Here is an 8582-nt window from a genome sequence, read left to right as displayed (position 1 = left end):
TAAGCCATCTCAAATTATGTTGCTCATTGAACAAAATAACTGCAATACTGGCATACAGCCACAGACTAAGATTGTTTTTCATATCACCAAGAAGAGTGATATGAGAAATCACAATCATCTTTCCTGGCTAAAAAGGTTAAAAGTAACTTTCCAAACAATCATTGAGGTCTGACGACTGTAAGGATAATTTTAGGGTTGTGACCTAAACTAAATTAATTGGGTAGCCAAGGAATATCCCAAATAAAAATACCCAAGTCAGTTTGGAAATTTATGGTGGTTTAATCAATATAGGGAGAAGAAATCAAGGCGAAGAGAGAGGGAAAGGGAATAGGATTTCTCCCACCTGGCCTGTGCCAGGGGGAGTTCAAAGTCCTCCACCACAAGGACTTTGAAGATTAGAGGCTTTCTCTAAGAGGATAGTGTTTGGAAGGTAAAGGAGAAAGGAATCAGCTTAAACTCCAAGAGAGCTCCACTAAGATGCCTCACCTGAACTAGGCTACTCAGCTTTTCCCAGTATAGTATCAAGGAAAACTCTCTGCCAAACCAGACAATAGCTTCCACCATGCCAAGATGCTGAAATACTCAGCATGCTGCCAGCCAGAGACCTCTCCACCGCCAAAAAAAAGAGAGAGGAAGTGATGTGAAATATATAGATGGTTTTACATCACTTTCTTGTGTCTCACCTGAACCAATGATAACTTAAGCTTGACTTAGGACAGCCCAGGCATCTGTCAGCTGTTTCTGATTTGTCATTTGCTAGCACATGCCTATCATAGGCCATCCTCCTAGATACTTAATCTTTAAGTATGGGTGTAGACATTCCTGATTTTGTTAGACTAAGTAGGGTGGAGTAATCTAAAGTTCACACTTCCATGAGTGTGGCCATGCCTCTTTTATCTACCCTTATTCTGTTTCCATCATCATTCTGATCATCATCATGGCTAATTGATTCTATGAGGTCACTGCCTGTGTATAAAGTATGCCTTTCATCTTGTTCCAAATTTGTCTCTTTCAAGTTGGGGGGGGGGGGGGGGAGGAAGTGCACTGCAGTTCCTTTACTGCAAAACTGACATCTTTAAGTCATACCCTGTCTTTATCATTCCAGAAAAAGTCAAAATTCACTTTTAGCTTCTACTTTTAAGATTTGCAGAGAGGGCAGCTGGGTAGTTCAGTGAATTAAGAGCCAAGCCTAGAAATGGGAGGTCCTAGGTTCAAATCTGGCCTCAGATACTTCCCAGATGTGTGACCCTAGGCAAGTCACGTAACCCCCATTGCCTAGGAACTCTTCTGCTTTGGAACCAATACACAATATTGATTCCAAGATGGAAGGTAAGAGTTTAAAAAAAAAAAAGATTTGCATAGTAATTTATGTGTATTTTTATATGATCCTTGAAATTCTGAGAAAATAATATCATGATTTTTTATCCTTATTTAAATATAGTCATAAAAGCTAAATTTGCAGTCTCCCAGCTAGTAAGTATCAAATATGGGTTTTGAATCTAAAACTCTGAAATCCAAGTAAAGTTTGCTTCTCCCAACAGACCATTCTCAGGCTCCAATGAACAACTATCAACTTTTTAGCCTGCTCATAAGGAAGCTCTTCTGAACCAATCTTTTAATATTATTTATCTTTATATAAAACCCTATGAGATAGCTGTTACAAATAAAAGAGTGGTTGCCTTAAACTGTGACCACAGGAGGGGCAAAGGAAGGGTTAGTAACTGGTGGGAAAGAAACAGAGGTGTTAGGGTTGGAGGAATGAGTAGGATTTGAACTTAGGATGGTCAGTATGGGTGGGGTGTGAACTCAGGGTGGAGGTGGTAGGGTCAGAAGCATGGGTGGGGTGAGAATTTAGAATGGAGGGTGTGGGATTGGAAGCATGGGCAGGTTGTGAACTTAGAGTGGAGGGTGTGGGATCAGAAGCATGGGCAGGGGGAGGAGTGGGTTGGTTAGAAGTAGGGTTTTCTGAGGTTGATGGGGCAGGGGGAGGGGTGGGTTGGTTAAGAGCAGGGGGTTCTAAGGAGCAGTGGGTTGGCTAGGAGGGTTAGTGTCCAGAGCAGGGTGGGACAGAGATCCTGATAATGTTCTTAACTCTCTTTTAATGCTTCTCATAAAAGTTATGATCTCCCCATGACGTCCCTCTATAAGCTCCTGCCGAGTATTTAGTTCTACAATTTGTTGAATATTAGAGGGAGCAATTTGTTGGTTTGACTGAGAAATGAGTTCTTCAAGGAGATCCAATATTACAGTTACAACAATCAAAAACTCAAGGGAAAGTAGTATATCAATTAGATTTTGCCATAAATTCCATGGGATGAGCCCTTTCAGAGAGACAAGGAATTCTGTATTTACAAGTTTGGTCATGGAGCTGATGAGCCAGCTGTTAAGTAAGTTGCAGACCAATGCTTGTACTAAAAAAAGAACAAAGTATTTACTGAAAAGCCAGTTGTTAACTAAGTTCTGAACTGGCTGTAACTCCATATTTCTAAAGTAAACTCGTGGGAAGCAGGACAAGGCCAAAATATTTTCCCAGGTAATTCTTAATCCTAATTTAGGCAGTTGTTCCCTAAAGGAAAGAATATTTAGAAACAGCTCTCCTAGCCAGGACCTTAGGACCCTGTTGCTAAGATTTAAAACAGCTGTGTTCTATTTAATTTAAGGAGAAACCAAAATGTTTTTTACTCACCCACTCTTGCAGCTGTGTTCTGAAGCTGAGTTAGCATGTTTAAAAAGACTGACTGACAGAGAAAGTAATAGAGAGAAAAGAAAGAGATTTCACAGAAATTTTTGAGGGTTTTTTTTTTCACCAACTTCATGGTCAGCTATAAACTGTTACAAATAAAAGAGTGGTTGCCTTAAACTGTGACCGTGAAAATATGGTTTCAAGACTTTGAATTGTCAAAACTGTAAAGATATTTTTTAGTGTTTTGGTTTTATATTAAAAATAAAGTGGTCGCCATGGGAATTAATTCCCTAATATGAAATACCCACGTCAGCTGGGTTTTATGGAGATTTTAATTAATACAATTAAAGGAATTAAAGAAAAAGGAGCGAGAATAAGAGAGATATAGTATGAAGGGCCTGAGCCTTAAGAGAGAGAGTAGTCAGTCTTTTATCATTCACCACAAGATCCTTCCAAGCAAAACTCTAGTGTTCAGAGAGACCCTCCAGTTCAGCTCCTGAGCTCCACTTCAGCTTCCAAGGCTGAATTCCCTTTCAGCCACCAAAACAGAGACCAGCCTCCAGTTCAGCTCCATAGTTGAATTCTCTTCAGAGGCCTTCTGACCTCCTTTTAAAGAGAATTTTCTCCTATGTCACCTCCCCTAAGTTTTCACATCTACCAATCACAGTAGATGTTTTCACAGGACTGACCAGTCTTAATTCACACCTTGTTATCATCTTCTCTGGGTAGACTAAAACCTCACACCTCTTGCTAAGCTTGCTTGACCTTTTAGTGATTAATTTGACCTTCATAGGTACTTAGCACCTTTTTGTATTAAATCTAAAAATAGACCCAGCTTAAGGGTTTTAGCTTTACTTTAAGTATGGGTTGAGTACTTTTCATTGTTCAGTAAGGAGTTTTACAACTTTATCTTCCCCTAAAGTATGCTTAAGTATGGGTGGAGTAATGTTAGAGTTCTCACATTCCTGATCAAGTACCTTCATTGTTTAAAATGGGGAATGGTCTTAACCAAATGTTCTAAGGTAGAGTCTGAGAATTTTTAAATTCACAAGTCTGAGAAATTTTAAGATTCACATAGCATAAATATTATCATCACAGACAAATGAGGAAAATTAAGTTTCTAGGATTGAACTAAATAACCCAAAGTCACAAAGGAAAGAATCAGGGTAGGAATGGAACTCTGATCACCTATACCACTATAGCTACATTTGACTTTCTCTGAAACATCTCCAATCTGTTTTACTTTTTTCTAAGTTCATGAATATGAATTTAATACAGACGTTCAGGCGTGAGCACCTAATGCTTTTGTAGGAAGAAAAGTGTAGGGCAGTTGAAAGATTATTTAATTTTGAGAACTAGGTTTAAATATTATCCTTGAAACAACCTGTATGACAAATTACAACTTTTGGGGGCCTAAATTTCCTCTCTGGTAAAAGAAACTTTTAAAAAACTATGTAACATTATATAATTTATTTCAACTGCTTTTTTAATTATATATTTCAAATTGAGCCACAAAAGCATACTGACTCTAGGAACTTGGATTTTAACTGAGAAATGGTGGGAAGATGCTATTTCTAATTCATGATCAATTCAAATAAGAGGAACAAAGGATCTTTCCCTGTGGTTCCTCCCACATCCCTTCTTGTTCTGCCATTTTAGGAGGCCCACTTGGCAGAATTCAAAACATATGCTATTATCCTCATCAGACAGCTAGGCCTATATCCAATCCCATCCAAAATCAAAGATGGAAATGACTGATTTCCCCCAATATCCATAAGGTGGCCTTGTAGCTCTTCTGCAGAGTCCTTTCCAGCCCCATTTAGGGATGAGGGTAACAGCCTATACCAACCAAAGTTCCTAAATTTGTCTTTCTGGCAAAACAAGGGGGTTGGATTATATAGTCCTTACACCTTTAAAGCATGGAGTATGTGGCATTCTCTTTGACTTCAATCACTTTCCTGATGATATCTAGCATCTTAATTGTACAGTGGTTCCAAGGACTTGGAGCTTAACTTTGAGAAATGGTCCTAAGACTCTCGTCCTAGTTCCTAACTGTTCAGGAAGAGAGAACAAAGGATCTTTCCCTCTAGGTATCTGTCTCTAGTTCTTCCTACCTCCCTTTCCTCTTCTACTCAAGTGGGTTATAATTTGTGTCTTTCTCATAAGAAGTGTTTCATCACAATATTTAAAAAAACTGAGATAGAAGTTAGTATTTTCCCTTCCTTTTAGAACATCCTCCTTCTCTAAAAACAAAACTTTTGACCTGCCAACTCCTTTATCTTCTAACCTACAACACAGTAATTAACTTATCTTTTAAAGATGTCAAAGATGAGGGCATCTGACCAGAACAAAGGATAGGAGGAGGAAGATGGAATGGAGTTTCTATGATTGGAAGACCCTATAAATTAGGTCTTTGGACTCAATACTTTGACATTCCTTAAGCATCCAAAGCTGGGGAATGTCTTTTTCATGAAAAAATAAATTGCTTTCTTATACTTCTGCTCCTAACTCCATTATGTATTCATTTAAGTGGAGAAGTACATTGCTCGGGAACTCATTCCATACATATTTAAATTTAAGAAGGCCCACTAGGCATTCCTGAAAATATTTTTGCTACGGTCCAAATGGGACAAACAGGCTTTACACCAACTGTATCCAATCAAAGCAAAGGTGAAAATGGGCCTGGATCCCCTCCCCTCATAAGAAACACCTCCAAACCATGTACCCCTCTGTGACAATCCCACAAGGCCCTTCTCCAACATCCCCCCACTTTAGAGAGGGAGGAAACCAGGCTGGCACCCCAAAAATGTGCCTAGAACTAAGAATTCAGGAATCTACTTAATAACAGTTCGCTAGAGACAAGAAGATACACCTATCCAGGTCACATGAGTCGGTCAGTTTGCAATTCTTATTCCCCCTTCTGTGGGCCATACCATATTCCCGTGGAGAAAGAAGAGAGAAAACTTGTATTTGTCTCCTGACCGTGCAAAATAAAGAACTCTGTGGGAGTTGGAAGTGCGGCGAATGTCGTCCTTGGTTCTACTTCATGACCACATTCTTCCCTGCCATCGACTTCTCTGGGAATGACAGGATCCCAGCTCTCCAAGCACCAGGAGCTAGTTTCTCCCTCACAGATCCACCACCTCCCTACTGCTCAGCTCCACCCCAGAATTTGGAGCCCATTCCCCCTCCCCTCTCACGGAGGACACCTCCTCTCCTCCCGCCCACTCCCGAATTGCTCCTCCCCTGATCTCTAGACCCGCCCCTCTGGTCTACTCACTCCGAGGCCCCTCCCCTTCCGGATCTAGCTCCGCCTTCTGACCCACCTCTCCAGATCCCACAATGGCCTCTTTCCCTGCCTGCTGCAGCCCAGGCATTTGAAGCCAGGATTCCGTTAGCTGAGACCCACACTCCAGCTAGGCTCCTGTACTCTCCGGCCCCACCCCACACCCGCCCCACCCTACGGGCCTCCCCATGGTGTCCTTCCTTTGTCGTGTGCCCAAGGCGGCTGACTGCAGTGTGAAGGAGGCCTATGTGGAGCATCGAACTAATGAATGATTGAAACCCCTTTGTGGTGGGACAGAGTGTTTGCGAGGAATCGTGGGAGCCAACTTTGGGGGAGCAGGGGATGGGGTGGTGGAGAGGAGGGCGAGAATTTGGGGAATTAGAGGACAAAGGAAAGGGCAAACGACAGACCCTACTCTCAAGGTGAAGGAGTTGATAAAGTGTTTGTATGACCTGAGTTCAAATGTGGCCTCACACTCTACATTCCCTTTGCCAAGAAAACCCAAAGAGACTCAAGAAAAGTCTGATACGATTTTCAGAGTTAAGTTGAGGTTAAGACCAAGGGCAGGTTTGGAGAACTTTTAAGGAGTTTATGAAGTACCACCTCCAGCTGTGAGCTACAATTGACCTAAGATCTACCTACCCACACAGAAAAAATTGCAGGGATTTAAAGTATCCAGTCATAAGACCTAATGCATTAAGTGCACAGAATGGAAGTGGGGCCCAATTAATGTTTACTGAGTTAATGAAACTCGAATTATGGCCAAAAAACTGAATCTGTATCCCTCCCCTTCTCTTTCTTTAGAGAAGACCCCACTGAGACACCTTCCAGATACTTCCCTAAACTGCACACTCCCCAGTCTTGTTTCCCAAGCTTCCTCCAAACCCAAAGAACCCAGAATACCCCCAAGACTTCAACAGTCAACAGTTTGCTATCTCTGTGTCTGCCACAACATCATCCAGTCTCCTCTTACTCTCCCCATACCTCCTCTTCCTCCATTCCACCAGGCAGTTCTGCTTTGTTGTTTCTTGCTCTTCACTTACTGCTCACCGATTGAGGTGAAAAGCTGAATAGTATCAATGTAAAAGAAAAATACTGGGAGCAAACTTCTGAGTGAAATAGAATGTATTGTTAATGCCCATCTCACACAAATCCATGGTCTACAGAATTCCCAGTAGCCTGAGATGTCTAGCTGTTGAAATTAAATAGTATTTATATAGGTGCTAGATTACAGAAATTCCATTTACAGGAGGTCTGCCAAGTGGAATCTTTCTTGTGAAGGTCATTCATCTTCCCTTGGAAGCTGGGCACCCTCCTCGTGGCAACAAGGTCTGGGGTTTTTCTTGTGAAAGCTGGATCTTCCTTTGGAAGCAGCAGAGTACCTTCTTGGCAAGAAGAGGTGGGGTTTTTCTTGTCAAGAAGGTCAAGATAAGATTGTTTTATCTCTTTTCTTTAGGTGGATTATATAACCCTCAATTCCATAGATTGTGATAATGTGGATAGCCAAGGTTATTCTGTAACTTCAGAGCAAATGAGATAAGAGTCTCAGAAACTTCTGGATACATTCCAAGACAATGAAAGTATACACAAACTTCCCTTAGCAAAGATATCTAGAAAGAATTCATTTTAAGCACACTCAATTATTGGTTCCCATATACAGTAAGTCAATCAAGGAATAACTGGAATTATTCCTTATTATTCAATGTATTATGATTACAACTTAGCATTATAATATTGGGTATCTAATAGAATTATATGCTAAGAATATGAAGCTATACAGAGGCATAAAACAATATAAACTGAAGTTGATTAAATTATCCTTTCCTTAGAAAAGAAACTGAGAAGCTATGTGTTTGCTTCTGAGTGACTCTAGATTCTGTTTTTTGTTTTCTCTCTCTATCTGGACTGTATACCTGGGTTCCTAATGCCCCATGTACTTTGCCCCACCCAGCACAAAGAATGTGACACTGGAAATGGTGATGGCCTGTGTCCACCCAGAAATGCCTCCAGATCTCTTCAATATGGCAATGGGGTCAAGTTCATCCATAGTGAGTAGATGGAGAGTTAAAATTGAGAGCCAGTGGTTGTATCTAAACCTCAAGAGTGTAGAACAAAAGTCTCTCCTTGCTCCAATCCACCTTCCAAAAGCCAATGTATCTTTCCTTAAACACCACTAGTTCTTTATTACCAATAAGATCAAAAACAAAAATCTTGTTTGGTAGTAAAACTTTGCTTAATGTAGGTCCTCTCCCCCACTCCACTCAGATTTCCAGCTTTCTCACGCCATACTCCCTACCACATACTTTTTGATCCAGTGACATTAACTTTTGCTGTTCCATGAACAAGATACTCCATCTCTAAGCCTCAGGCCTTTTCTCTGGTTGTCCATTAGGACTGGAATGTTCTTCCCTCCTCACTTTTTGGCTTCCCTTAAGTCTCAACTAAAATGCTATCTTTTACAGGAAGTCCTTCCCAATTGCTCTTAATCTTAGTGTATTCATTTTGTTAATGATTTCCTATTTATCCTATAACTAGCCTGCACATACATATTGGTTGACTTGCCTCCTCCATTAGAATATATAGCTCAGTGGATTGAGAGCCAGGCCTAGAGAC

The sequence above is a fragment of the Monodelphis domestica genome, chromosome 2 (assembly GCF_027887165.1).
Source record: "Monodelphis domestica isolate mMonDom1 chromosome 2, mMonDom1.pri, whole genome shotgun sequence".
Lineage (NCBI taxonomy): Eukaryota > Metazoa > Chordata > Mammalia > Didelphimorphia > Didelphidae > Monodelphis > Monodelphis domestica.
This window is presented reverse-complemented; position numbering follows the sequence as displayed.